This window comes from Condylostylus longicornis, unplaced genomic scaffold (genome assembly GCF_029603195.1).
Source record: "Condylostylus longicornis isolate FDR11 unplaced genomic scaffold, ASM2960319v2 ptg000026l, whole genome shotgun sequence".
NCBI lineage: Eukaryota > Metazoa > Arthropoda > Insecta > Diptera > Dolichopodidae > Condylostylus > Condylostylus longicornis.
This window is the reverse complement of record NW_026577995.1, coordinates 2260936-2276070: the sequence shown is the minus strand read 5'-3', so window position 1 is coordinate 2276070 and position 15135 is coordinate 2260936. Positions and strand designations below refer to the sequence as shown.

General features: G+C 22.1%; 1 protein-coding gene across 2 annotated transcripts in view; it reads left to right on the top strand.

Annotated features, from left to right (window-relative positions):
• LOC129607094 (putative uncharacterized protein DDB_G0282133) overlaps positions 1–15135 on the top strand; it is a 130852-nt gene that overhangs the window by 679 nt on the left and 115038 nt on the right. Inside the window, exon 1 of one of the 2 annotated variants that reach the window (XM_055517825.1) lies at positions 3678–3978. The exons of the other annotated variant lie outside the window; for it this stretch is intronic. The gene's annotated coding sequence lies outside the window, so the exon portion shown is untranslated. Of the gene's footprint in view, positions 1–3677; positions 3979–15135 lie in introns of those variants that run through there. 2 annotated transcript variants of the gene reach the window in all.

The window sequence follows — 15135 nt, the reverse complement described above, 5'->3', positions numbered from 1 at the left end:
AAGATTCAGAAGAAAAAAGGCAACTTTTAAAACTTTGCAAATTTAAAGTTTAATATTTTAAAAATTAATAAGCAAAACATTAATTTTTTAAACGGAACTATATTTACTATGCAAGTATGTATATTATACTTACATATGTAGCATTATATATTAAGATATTTACATGTACATATGTAAAAACTTACACGAAATCGTATTTTTCGAAGTAGGCGTAGTGGAAGAAATAAAATACTTAAAATCAATCCTGTTTTAAAAATTTAAATTTTGAATTACCTTTATTTTGTAGAGCTTAGTTTCTAAAATAAATGGCTAAAATTCAGGCAACTATTGCATTACACATATCTACATACTCATTTATTAAGAGTTATTAAACCATCATTTTCCGTGAATTTTAAAGTTTCCAAAGCTGATCAACATTCATCTAAAAAAAAAATTGTTATTATAAGCTTTTAAAATTTTTCTGTTTTCACTAAAAAGAGAGAAAAAAAAATAATTAAGCAATTATTGCCGAATTAGGCGAGCAGTTTAAAAAATACCTATATTTTTATTTATAGATTTTTCAACATCACACTTGATGATTTAATTTTTTGAATCAACTGTAAAATTTTAATTTTATTTTCTCTGGTAAACTTCTTTCTACATTATTTTGTTTTTTTTTTTTAAGAGATTGGCAAAAAATTTGCATATTTTCCCCAGTTTTTTCGATACCATATAAAGAAGATATACTTTTTATATTTTACTAGCTATTTTATGACTGCATAAAATTATTTGCTGTATGTGATTTTTTTAATATGTAAAATTCAAAATTATAAAATCTTAAAAAATAATATCGTCTAATTCAATGTGATGAAATAAAGTCAAATTGATTTAAAAACAAAACAATTTAGAATGCACTTAAATGAAAATAAATTTAAGCAATAATATATTTATTAAACACTAGCAAACATTGGAATATAAAATACCGTAGAAATTTCTCTACGTAATATAATTTTATTTGGTGTCATTCTTTTTCATTGTCACATTTTTTATAGGCCTGTTGAGCTTGAAAATTTGCATACATTTGGGAAGACAACTTAAAAAAATTTTTAATAAAAAAATGATGTTCTCACTTCTTAGAAAAGTGTTAAAATATTTACAAATTTTGTTTTATTATTTTAAAAAATGCTATATTTTGAGTAAGCGTAATTTTTGGAATAAAAAATTAGGTTAAATGCCGTCATGAACAAGTACTTACACGGGAATTCAATTAAAACTTTGATACACGTACCTACTATAAAAATTCAAAATCAATATGACACTTTACCAAATCATTTAACATAAAATATGTAAATTTTTTGCATATTTTGTCCAGTAAATAACAATAAGAGGAGATTTTAAACTTTGATTACTTTATTTTTTATTTTTTTGAAATATTTTGATAATATTTGGTGTAACATTTTTATGTAAAATAATTTGGTTTGCCAAAAAATGCGAAATTAGGTTAATTTTGAAAATTTTCGACAATTCAGACATGCATTGATTGTTCTAAATTAAATCTAAAAATACTTTTCACAAATATTTACAAATTTGTAATAAACTCGACTCTTCAATATTCAACATTTTTTTTTTATAGGTACTCTTCTTCTGGTTTGTAATATTTTTGCAATATATAAAAAAAAAATTGAAAAATTCCTGTAGAACATTAATCATAACTGTAATTTTCGAACACACTATTTTTCAAGGTTTTGCAATTTGGAAATGCGCCCTTTTTTGTATAAAGACAATATTTCAAGTTTGACTCAAAATTATTTTAGAAATTCTTTTAATTTTTAATATATTGGCTCTTTTATTCTTCATTTTCATTAAATTACAACGTATTGAGACATGCTTTGCTTGCAAAAACAAAAACGTCTATAGTCCATGTATGTACTTATTTACAATATAAATAATTAGCATTTTTGTTTTGATAATCAAATACTTCTTGATAAGAAATATTTCAAGTAAATTACTTGTAAGCAAAATATTCTATCAAATATGTTGTTATTAATTCTACTGCTACTCTCTTAATGCAATCCTAATACATATTTATATTAATGTCATATAATGTTATAATGACTTAAGTTCTCATTAATTTTTTTTTAAATTTTTGTAATATTTAATTTATGAATTTTACGTTTCGAATACAAAATAATAAATTTTTTGTCATATGTAAATAGGTATGTAGATAATTTTCCAAAATATTGGCACTATAATCACATTAGAGTTAATTGAAATGCGTTTTTTGTCATATCCATTCATCCTATTTAATAACCGTTAAAGCAATAAAAGAAAAGAGAAAATAAACAAAAAAAAACATTAATAATATAAACATAACAGTTTTTTGTTTGTATATATGCATACATGTTTTTACATATGGACGAAAATGTATAAATATGTATGAATGTAAATGTCAAACAAAATAACATTTTTTTTAAATATTTAGATATGTATATGTACATTCTAAAATATTGAATATTAAAAAAAGAAAAAGATGAAAAATTTTCAAAAATTCTTTATTGTTACTAATTGTTTTTAATATATTACAAATAAGATATTATAATATATAAGAAAAGAATAACATAAACACATGTACCTATACATTTAAATATAATGTGAAAATATTCTTATACAACAATAACTTACACACAATTAAACTTTTATTCTTTAGTGAGTGTCCTCTCTCATCTGTCACTTTTCAGTTTAATTTTTTTTTTCATGTTGGCTACAATGATTTTTTTTTTGTAGTAACAGTTCTTGCACTCGAATCGAATATTGTTGGATTGAGTTTGAATAATAAAAATAATATTAAAAATATAAAAAAGCTGTCGGAAAAAGCAATTGGAAGGAAAATATTTTTCTTTTTTTTCTTATTGAATTTTTCTTTTTGTAGACGATTTTAAAATTTGGAATATAAAAGAAAAGAAAAAAAAATAATTTATTTATATATAAATTTGAAATAATAATTTTTATGGAAATTAAAAACAAAATAAAAAGCAAAAACAAAATAAAAAACTGCATTTCTAAAAGGTAAAAAATTTCGGATAACAGAATGGAAAAACTCTGTTTTCATTTTCTTTAGTTTATCTGTCAGTATCTGTTAAAAATTGTCGTCGTTGTCGTCGTCGTGGTCGGGTTATAAAATACAAATTTCTTCTTTTTTATTGTATTTATATATTTGTAATTTTTTAAAAAAATTTTCCTAATTGTACGTACACACAATTTATAATTATACCAGTTCAAATTTTATAAATAACTTGAATGAATTATTAAAAAAAAAAAGTTTAATAATTATTTATAATCTATTTATAAAATACAATTTGAAAAAAAAAACAAGCAAAAAGCAAGAAAGAAAAAAAAAAGAAATATTTTTTTTTTGCCTATATTGAAATACTGCAAAATGTCAGAAAGTCCTTGACATAACTATAATGTAAATGTGTATAAAAGTTTTTTTTTGCTGTTATTCTTATTGTTATTTTTCGTTAATGAAATATTTTTTATTATAATAACACATTGAGAGTATAATTTTAAAATCAGTGAGAAATTTAAATAAAATTATTGAATGTGAAATTAAAAAAATATTATTTATGAAAAGAAAAATATTCTAATTAATAATAAAATTTTAAGAAAATATAAAGAAAAAAGAAATACGTAAAAAAAAAAAATCAATAGTGTAATGCAGGAAGAAAATTATTTTATCCTGTTATAATTTTTATCGTTATCTATCTACATATGTATATGTGTATATGTGTATAAAAAAGGGTCTTATCTGTGTAGATAATAAGTATACATGCATGTTCTTGTATAAAATGTATGCATGTTTATTAAATTTGCAGAAATTTGAGGATAAAATCAAATATTTAACAATATTTTAAACTTAAATTTTCATTTTATAAATAAATCTTGTAATAAAAATATTCTAATATATGCATTTTGAAGAAAAAAATTTTTCTGGATTAAAAGGTAATTTATTTATTTAATAAATAAATTAGAGTACAAATATTAAATTAAAAATGTAAGAAATTCATTCACCTTAATTAATATTATTTACATTATAATTGTAAATTGTATGTTCCTTTATGTATACGCATGTGTGTATAATATTTAATGGGAGAGAAAGAAAGAGAGAGAAAGAAAAAAAAATTTAATTATAGAATACAAATCTATTGAATGTTATGGAACTGAAAAGCAATCGTGGTGACGTAAGTTTTCTCGTTTTTTTTTTTATTTTTTTTTTTTTTGTTGAAAAGTTTTTCCTTACATATTTCTTTTTCTGTTTTTGGAAAAATCGATTTTTCTAATCGATGTAATATTACGTTTTGAAATGTGTTACATGTTTTTCATATAGGTAATATTTTTTCTATAATTACAAATATTATATGTACATATATATTTAGTAGTAAGTATACCTAATATGTAGGCTTGCATTTATAAATTTCTTAAAATACAAGTTTTGATGTAATTATAGATTAATTCAATATGCATAATATACAATAGTTATTTTATATGTATGTATGTATATAAAATAAGAAAAAATTATTTTAAAAAGTATTTTTATATACATTTCAATACATACATACATACGTATATAATTTTTTATATTTTAGCATATGCACAATTATGGGAAAGAGTTATCCTTTTTTATTTATAATCAAGTTTACTCAATAATATTTGAAGTTATAGGGAGTTGTGTTTTCTGTTGTTGTTGTATTATGAAAGTTTGATAGAATAAAATTTATTTTAGTCGAAAACCATTTTTAAGTGCATTAAATTTTTAAAAAAATCGGTGCCTCTTGAAAACTAAAAAATTATCATTCCATTTTAATAAATTTTGTAAGTTTTGAGAATTTTGAAATTTTTTACAGCCATTCTTGTGTTGGTAGACGTTATTCCATTCTTGAATATGTACATAGCTCCATTTTATTTTGAAAATTTGACATTATCCATTAGATTTCGATACTATTTGTGGATCTTTGTTTTATTGAATACTTACGGATTTAACTATTTAATATAAATTGTATAACTATTCATTAAAATTAAGTATCATATTTGGATAAGTTTTTTCATTTTATTCCTATTCTTTTTTATTTTCTTCTCCTATTGAGTTATATATAAAATAAACCAGTTCAAGAATACTATATAACGGTCATGCTGTATCGCATGGTCCAAAAAGTAATTTATGCTACTGATATATTTATTTGTCCAAGTTAAGTATATGTATGTAATTTATTTATAATATTTCAAATATTTAATAAATAAATATGGAATTTTTAAGTTTGTTTTATAAGTAACTACTGCAGAAATATAAATTAGAAGAATAGCATAATAAAAAAATGTTGGATATAGAAGGCTCGAGAATATTACAAAATTTGTGTAAAGTAAAATATTTAGTTTCAGCAGATTTGTGAATATATGTGTGAAAGAATTTCAGCAGATTTAATGTAGAAATTTCAATGAATTTCGATTCATCAAAAAATCTCCATAATTATGTTCATAATTTATAAGCTATTTAGTATTAAATGCATGTTAACATAGTTTAAATGTAGATAGTTTTATTTCAAACACGCAATATATGTACATCCTGTAATATATAAATTTCCTTTAATTGAGTAATATGAGCTATTTTAATCAATACTCATACTACTTATGCATTTAAGGATTTATTTCTAAATAACTATACACATAATAGTTTTATATAATATCTACTTAAAAAATATAATAATATTTTGTTTAATAGCTAATATACAAATATAATATAAGCGAGTATTTTTATTTTTGCATACAAAAAGGTATATAGAAATAAAAAAAAAATCTTAAAAAATACCATAGATGAACAATAAATATTATAAAGCAAAACGTGACGTTTATTTGTCATGAAAATATTTTTTTATTTCGAATTGTTATACTGAAACAAAATGAAAACAATTAAATAATATAGAAGTATAAAAAAAAAACAAAAAAGCGGAATAATAAAAACCCAATTATTCAAAATAATAATCGGATGTTATTTAATAATAAAATTTGTTTTTTACCTTTATACATAAAGGCGTTATGTTTTATACTTACTGCCTTCGTTTCCCATAACATTTTCTCTGTCAAAAATAGAAAAAAATTCAATGTCGTACCTATTAAATTAAAAATTTAAAGATAATTTAATTTTTTTATTTTTCTTTATTTTTGCAACATGCAAAGTTTAATATAATAAAGTTTTTTTTATTCAACTTTCAATAACGTTTACTAAATGAACGTAAATTCAGTTAAAATTTTATTTACATTCTTGTTTCGTACAAACTTACATACTTAAATTTGATTTTTAATTGTAATTAAAATTTAGGGAAATATACGTTTGCTTTTGTTTGAGTTCATTGGCTTTTTACAGATTTATTAAAAAAAATTACAGATTTATTTCCAATAATAATTAATTTGGATTGATTTAGTCAATAAAGTTAAGAGCGCAATGAGTGATATTTTTTGAGTGATATTTCGTCGCTTGATGGATTTCGTTGAGCGACATTTCTCATTATTTTTTGTTTGATATTTCTGATATTTTTTCTATGGTCAAAATAGTGTGTTGTGAGACAACGTTGGTATTTATTTGTTTTTAGAGAATATTTAATGAAAATTACTTGTTAACATATTTTTTATTGTTCTGCTAATTTACCGGTAACTAAAAAATGAGCAATTCCTTATATGTATAACGGGCAAGTACCTACTTATAAATTTATGTATATTGCCAATTTTAATTTTTTTTATTATTTCATTTTTGTTTTAATATAGACCTTGAATAATTATTTAAAATTGCACTTGGGAATAATATTATAATTTAATTAAAAACAATTCAATGAATTAATTTATAAAAAATATTTAATTAGTAAAGAAATTGAAAAAAAAATTCTGTATTTGTAGTTGACAAAAGCTATTCATAAGTTTTAAAAAAAAAATGTTGATTTAATTTATTGTTATGTTCAGTTGGCACAGTGTGTTTCAACATTAATATACTTGCATATAAAAGTATATGTGCAGTTGAAAGAAAATGTAAAAAAAATCCACGTTAAATTTGTAGAAAAGTCAAAAACTAATTCTTTCTATTGTAAATTAAAAAACGTCAATTTTTTTTAAAATTAGCTACTGCTTAATATAAACGACAAAATTTAATTTAACATAGAACTCAATATGAGCTTGATGAGAGTCATTATATGTAAAAACATTTTGACATTAATTTTTTTTTGCTAAACAAATAAGAGAAGTTACTCTATTCTCAACTGATTTATTGTCAATTTTTTTAAAAGTAAAATGGCGACAATTAATTTTTTTATTGAAGTTTTGAATAGCGGTTACCTGATTAACTTTATTTTGATTATAATTTTTATAGCAAAATTGTTAAATTTGGAAGTAAAATCTATAAACTTCATAAGATAATGTAAGTTAGATATGTAACGGTTATCAGCGACTTGGTCGTAGATTTATTCTTAGATTTTATCATATATGTACATAAATGGGTCCTTTTATGTCATCAAATACGTTCCACTATTCCTAAAGAACCATGACGTAGAAGAGCATTATTTTATACAATTTTGCCACTTTTAATGAGTGCTCAAGTGCTCAATTTTAATGAGCACTTGAGCACTTATTGGTGAATACATATTGACATAGAGAGACGAAACGAATATTGATTCAGAGTATTACAACAATTTCAAATGAATAAAATGAATTGAAAAAAAATTGAAAAATCTTATTGCTAAATAAAATGTAAAAAACACATGACATCTTAATCTACTTAAAAAAGAATAAACAAAAAATTAACTTAAAAGTTTTTCATTATTCGTCAATTTAGTTTTTACCGTGCAACTAGCCACGGTATTAATTTTTCCCGTATCATATAATTTTTTCTCATAAGTAAATTTAAAAAAAAAAATATATTTTTTGAATACAAAGCACACTGTACAAGATATATTTAAAAAAAATTTCTAAAGAACAATAAGTTGTAAATTCTTATATTACACAAATTGAAAAAAAAAATCAAAAACAAAAAATCTTCACTTAATGTGAACCCATTTATATAGGAATATTAAATTACAAATACCAATATAAAGTTTAAGAATTTGAAGTGCACAGTACATGTAGATTTATTGTTATTAAAATTTTATACGTATATATGCAAGTACTTTCGCAGCAAAATATTATTTTACATATATATATGCATATGTATGTGTATACCTTAAGGCAAAGTACATTTAAGAATATATTAAAATATTTTAAAATTTACATATCAAAGTGCATTTATGATTTTTATTCTTTAAATTTTCAATTTATTCCTTTTTGAAAAAGAATTGTTGTTAATTCTTGGAGAAGAGATGTTGATACATGTACAAATGTACATTCATACGAGCGAGTTACTTAATGGTATATGATTTCAGGAAATTACTGATTAGCGTTAGATGTTTTTGAGACAATTCACCATGCAAGTATAATTCAAAAACTTACGATATAAAAAATTATTGGGTTCTCTTTACTATAAATATATTATTTAAATATTCTTAATTATTTTGAATTTATTATTCTTGTTCAGTTTGTAAATTTTGATAGCCCCGAAAAATATGCAAAACAAATAATTGATATAGTTACAAAGTGGAAAATTTGGATCACAATAGACCTATATTTTCTGGTCACGGTACACTGTTACCCCTTCTTTGCAATCTACAAGTAGAAAATTGTGACAAGAATGAATATTAAAGTTTTCACTTTTAAAATAAAATATAATTAATTACTAATAATATTTAATTTAAATACAATATTCTCATTAATAATATTATTTTTTAAATAAAAGATTCATTAAATAATGCAATACTTACTCTATTTTACTATTACATTTTGAATGACTTGAATTACTCATGTACGTTAAATAACTCCTGCTTATTACTTATCTAAAATATAATAATGTTCCATTGTCAACTCTTTATAATAATAATGTAGGTCAATTTAATATATCATACAGAAAAATACTGCACATAAAATATTTTTTACATTCATATAAATTTTTTTTACTAATTATTTTAAATAAAATTTTAAAAGTATACAGAAACATCTCTAATGCAGGTTATTAATCTAATTTTTGTATATATATATATATATATATATATATATATATATATATATATATATATATATATATATATTATATATATATATACTTTAAAAGGAATACCTGGCAGGTAATAATGCAAAACAGAATGAAAAAGTATCAAAACAAAAGAGAAGAATCCTTGATGAAATTTCTTTAAGGTGAAAATTTGCTTTATGTTCTTTTTTTTTTGATTCATTTTATTTAATGGAATTCTGTAGAGGCATCGCTATGCTCTTCTTTATATATGTGAGCTTGAAAACGTATAATTTAATTAAAAACTAAAAGATTTCAAAGAAATTATTTTTGTGATATTTTTTAACATAGTTGCCTATACTAATTTTAAGGCTTATTATTTGTTTGACATATTCAATTTCGTGATAAAAAAGATTGAATTGTCTTGTAATAACCTATATAAATTTTTTTTTGTACTATTAAAATTAGTAATATTTTGTAACTAAGAATTATTTTTAAGATCTCTAAATATAATGAAAGTTGTATTACAGTTAGGACTTTCATAAAATTAAAATGAGAATCTAAATTATTTGCAATACTCTAGTCCAATTTTTAAAACTCGGGAAGTGTATCCTGCTAAAATGGGTATTATACGTAAAGGATAAATTTAGAACTTATCCAAGGAACGTCAAAATTTTGCAGAATATGATACCTTAAAGATGTCAAAATGTATGACATAAATCTCTTCTCATGAACATTCAAGTTTTTAATACCGTGACTTTAATATTTCATTAATACAGCGTTAATACACAATTTAGCAATTAAAATTCATAAGCTCAATTTTACATTAATATAGTATAGCTATAATTTTGAAGTCGAGAATAACAGTGTGCAAAGCAAGTTAAATAAAACTTTTGATCAAAAAATTACCAACATACATACATACGTACCGAGGTAGGTTTCAAATGCACGAGGCAGTTTTGTTTAGTTTTGGCTTTTCATGATTAGTTTGAGCATGTGGATGGAACGCAAAAATTATTTGAAATGAGAATTTTAATTTTTTAGTAGAAAATTATAAAATGCAATATTTTTTCGAAGTACGACAATAATGACGTTTTATAAACGAAGCGTTTCATCATTATATTTCGATCTTTTTCAGTTTCTTTAATTCATTAATTAATTTTATCATATATTGATTATTTCTTTATTTATTTAATTAATTGTGATTTTATATAAATATATTAATTTACAAAATATATCATAAACCAAACGTAATTAATAAAAAAATATAGAAAAAAATAATAATATTTTGTATTGAAATATGAGAATATGAAGGCAAAATTAAAAAAAAAATAAAAATGATGAAAGTGTGCAGTATAAGTAGTATACTTATATACTGCATGCATATTAAAAATTAATATTATAAGCGGCAAATTATAATGTCAAAGCAAAAAACAAATAGAATATTATTATTTAGTTATAGATATCACCTATAAAAGACTCCTTATTTAGTTGTCAAAAAAACCTTGATTGAATCTTTGTTTTTTTTTTTTTAATTTTCAATTAATAATATACTTGATATCTTACATACATACATATATAATGTAAGACTCTTTAAGGAAATGAATGAATTATTGTAATTAATTTAATTTTTTTTTTCATTACAGAGCTGCGTTAAAAATGTATTTTTTCATAAGTATGTGGAAAAAATTAAAATTTCACAATTTAAATATGCGCGATTTATTGTTTCTGATTATTTAAAATAATTTTTTTTTATTATATTATGTTTTAGAAAATTCATTTATAATAAATGTATAGAAAATAATATTACTTACCAAAATCTTATATGAAATAAAATTGTATATTCAATTTGTTATGAGCTATATGTGTACCGCTGACAAGAGAGCATTTACGACTCTATAAAGTATGTATGTGTTAATATACATTTAGATTTTATTGTGGCTCAAAGCACATGTTCGGCAGTTTATTCCACTGTTCTTGAAATGCTTGTTTTGGAACGGGAACAGATATAGCCATCAAATTCCAAATAAAAATGCTTGTGTTTACTGATTGACAAGCGCAAAAGATCAAAGTAAAAACTTATGTTTAGATTTTTTTTTTCGAAAATTATGGTTGTGTGACTCCTGACGTCTGGAAAAATCCTATAAGAAAGATTAGTATTCCTGGTCAGAACAAAAAAAAATTAATAAATATTGTTATGCCGCGTAATATTGAAAAATCATCGAAAACCTATGTGCAATTTTTTGTTTGATGACATCCGTGGCATGGCACTCCTGGTTCAAAGGAGAGTATAAAAATATTAATTTTCTTCGAAACCTTTTATTTTCACGAAATAAAGTATGAGTTTCTGTTGTCATGAGGACCATTTCTAAAATAAAAAGTAGTTTTTTCAGATTTATCAAAAAAAAAAATTCCTATAGTTGAAAGTTTCAATTTTTTGTTTTTCAATTCAGTTTTTGCAATCGCACCTACATACTTTTAACAATATTTTTTTTTTTACATTGCATCGACATTTTTGTTTTCTCATTAACAAATGTATAAAATCAGGCCAGCTTAATTTCATATTGTATACTTATGGGTATGTTGCAATAAAGAAAGTGGAAAAATGTAAAAAAAAAAAACAAAAAATTTTGTATGACATTTTACACTGTGAATTGTTTAGCAATCGCTATATTGGTGATTTTTTATGTGTGTTTTCTTAATATATTGACATATTTTTTATAGGTAATGGGGGAAAAAATAAGATATTAATCTTCTTTTCTTATTATTAGTTACTTAATATTGATGTGATTATTAAAATAAGTATGTGTGTATAAGGTGTGTGTGTGAATGAATGTAAGGTTCTTTCTATGTGAATAATGTTGAGGATTTATTCATAATATTACATAATTCCTAAAAATAAAAAAAAAAATATTATTTTTCTTTAAATTTTATTTTAAATTTGTAATTTGAATTTTTCATTTAATTTTTCTTCAACACACAATTCATTTAAAAACGCTTAAAAATTAATTGAATTTTGAATATTGAAAGCTTTATACGCTTAAAATTTAAAAGACAAAATTCTTCTTATTTTTTGATAATTGTTTTAATTTTTTTACAGTATGTATAAATAGTAATTCATTTTAGTTAATTAAAGCGATTACTAACCTCGACACAATATTTTTTCTATTTTATTTTATTTTATTTATTGTATTATTCATTTCATTTAAATAATTAAAAATTTTGAACATGTGCGTTTTAATTAATCGCTATAAGAACTATTTTTAAGTTGTTCAAGTGTTTATTACTTATTTACATATATACTTTATACTCGTACATATTACATATATATATTCACAATTCTCATACATACACACATTGACATGTACTCATATACAGAGTGTTTGGCATAAGTTTATAAATAATTTCAAGGATGATTCTTTGATTAATGACTCGTAAAAAACGTTGAATTGGAAAACTATGGGCAATTTAAAAAAAAAAATTTGTACGGAGGGCTATGACACGTAAACATAGTAATAAAAAAATAATAACAAAAATTCCAGCGAAATTTCGTGCTTTTTAAAAATAATATCAAAAAAATTCAATATTCTCATTTCACGTAGCTTTTCTTCAAAAATTTAAGCTCAGATATAATTCAGATGTAGAAACAAAAATAAAGATCTATCGGTAAATTTTAAAAAATATGCCTATTTGTTACTCTATGTGGCACGTCTCCGAAATATTTAGCATTTAAATATTTATATGAGAGAATAATGCGCGACAGATTTTTTTTAACAGGCTGTGGCTCGAAAGCGACTATATATGCACACCTCTCCCCTAATACGATCGCTGGAAATTTACCAAAAACTTATACCTGAAATTATTTGCAACCTTATTTGGAATACCCTGTATATTGTATTAAACTTTTCAATAAAAAATTTTTAATTATAAGTATTTCTTTTACTTTAAAACTATTAGCTGAAATAAATTTTTTACTCATAGAGTTTTCTTTAATACGAAATGGTATATGTATTAAAAAATTGCCCTTTCGTTTGTTAATATATTTATATAGAGAAAATCATGTGCTCAGAATAAATATTATTTTTGGGTATTATTAAGTATTATAAACTCTGTAGGTCTCAATATTATTAAGTTTAATTCTAAAAGTTGAATTAAATAAAAAATATTTGTTAAAAAATCTTCTACACATTCTGCTTTTCAATGGTATACATACAATGGTATAAAGATAATAATAATTATGACCAATACTACAATTTATTTGTTTTATATTAATTGTTATAAACCAAATTAATAATATTTACTGGCTCCTATCAAGTGAAAATAAATTTTTAAATATTGAAATTTAAGTTTAAAATTTCTTAGTTTTTTTAAATGTGGTTATTAAATTAAATAATAAAATATAAATACCATATAACATTAAGTGCTACAGTACAATTAATTAAGTAGTATAGCACATTAGAATTACATAATAGCGGTCAGCTATAATTTGCCTTATATTAAAATTTCAGTTAAAACTAAAAATTTAACATTGAGATATTCAAATATCGAAAAAACTATAAAAAAAAACCTTTCAAAAGGCTTATATAAAAAATGTTAATTGCAAAAAAATATGTATGAAATTTGAGAATTTAATGATGTCTTTAAAATCAAGGTTAGTTGTGTAGTATAATGTATTAGGATAAGAAACTAACACAATGTACAATAGTCTATGTGTTAAGTAAAATAACAGAAGTGTTTGAAATTGAATAACTTTTTTTTTATCACATGGAAAAAATGTACTTATTAATTTCATTCTGTTCCTCTTTTTGGCCTCTTTTTGCAAAAGACTGGCATCCCGTAAGAATGCGATTGACAAATATAGTTGAATTTCTATGAGCGTTTTGTTCCATTAATTTATATGAATGAGTCATACCAGTATGACGTAATCGGAATCTGACAAAGCATCTTTTTTTTTTATCATTGTGAAAATTGTGTTGTCACACATTGTATGTTAACATTTTTATATATGTATGTGATTAAAATTTTTCCACTGGTTCTTTAGATCTTCTGTAAATTTTTTTGAAGTTAGTTCTGTAAACAACTTCTTCTTACAGAATGGCATAAATTTTAAAAGTGGGGTTTTAATATAACCAATTTGCTTATCTCATCTGCGTGAGTGTTACCTATTGTTGCCACGGTACAGACTGGAATCTAAATTAGATAAGTTTTCTTTACTGTCTCTAACAATGATTGTTGAATTTAAAAATTAAAATTTTACGTTGTTTGTTCATTTTTATACTTTATAATAAATGGTTAATTCTGTAAAAATCCCAATTTATCTGGCAGCTAATCTCTGTTTATTGATTTTATGAACCATACATGATTCCCATCTGTACATTAGTATTTATTTTAACTTTTACTCTCATCCTAGTTGTATGCAACATAAGATAAAATTTGAAAACAAATTAGTTTTTAATTGTTTAATTGAAATGTGCTACACTGACACTTCACAAACCATTTAATTTAATCTGAATTCTTTCATTAACAAATTCTTCACAATATACTTACTTACAAATAAAACCTTACTTTACTTAATTGCTTGGAATGAAGAAATTGTTAGAAAATCTAATTTTTAGAGAATTTTAATTATAATTTTGAAATCTTGAAAATACTTAATTGAAAATATCTAATAATTCATTTTTAAAGTTTCCGTTTTTGTTTTCGTATTTTAAATAATATTTTTTTTCTCAAATTCCAATGAACCGTTTCATTAATGATATTAAATTTCTTGTCATAAATTGTCTTCACAAAATATACATACATATACATACCTATACATACATATATAAAATAATACACATTATCATAATCTATATAAAAATAAATTAAAAATTAAAATATTTTGTATTTCTGTTTTTAATCTCTCTAAACATTTGTTCACCATATTTTCATTTTATATTTTATTTATAAATTTTAATTCTATATAGTAGGTATACAAAATAATAAATGTGATAACTATAAGATATATGAAAAGTTGTCACGGT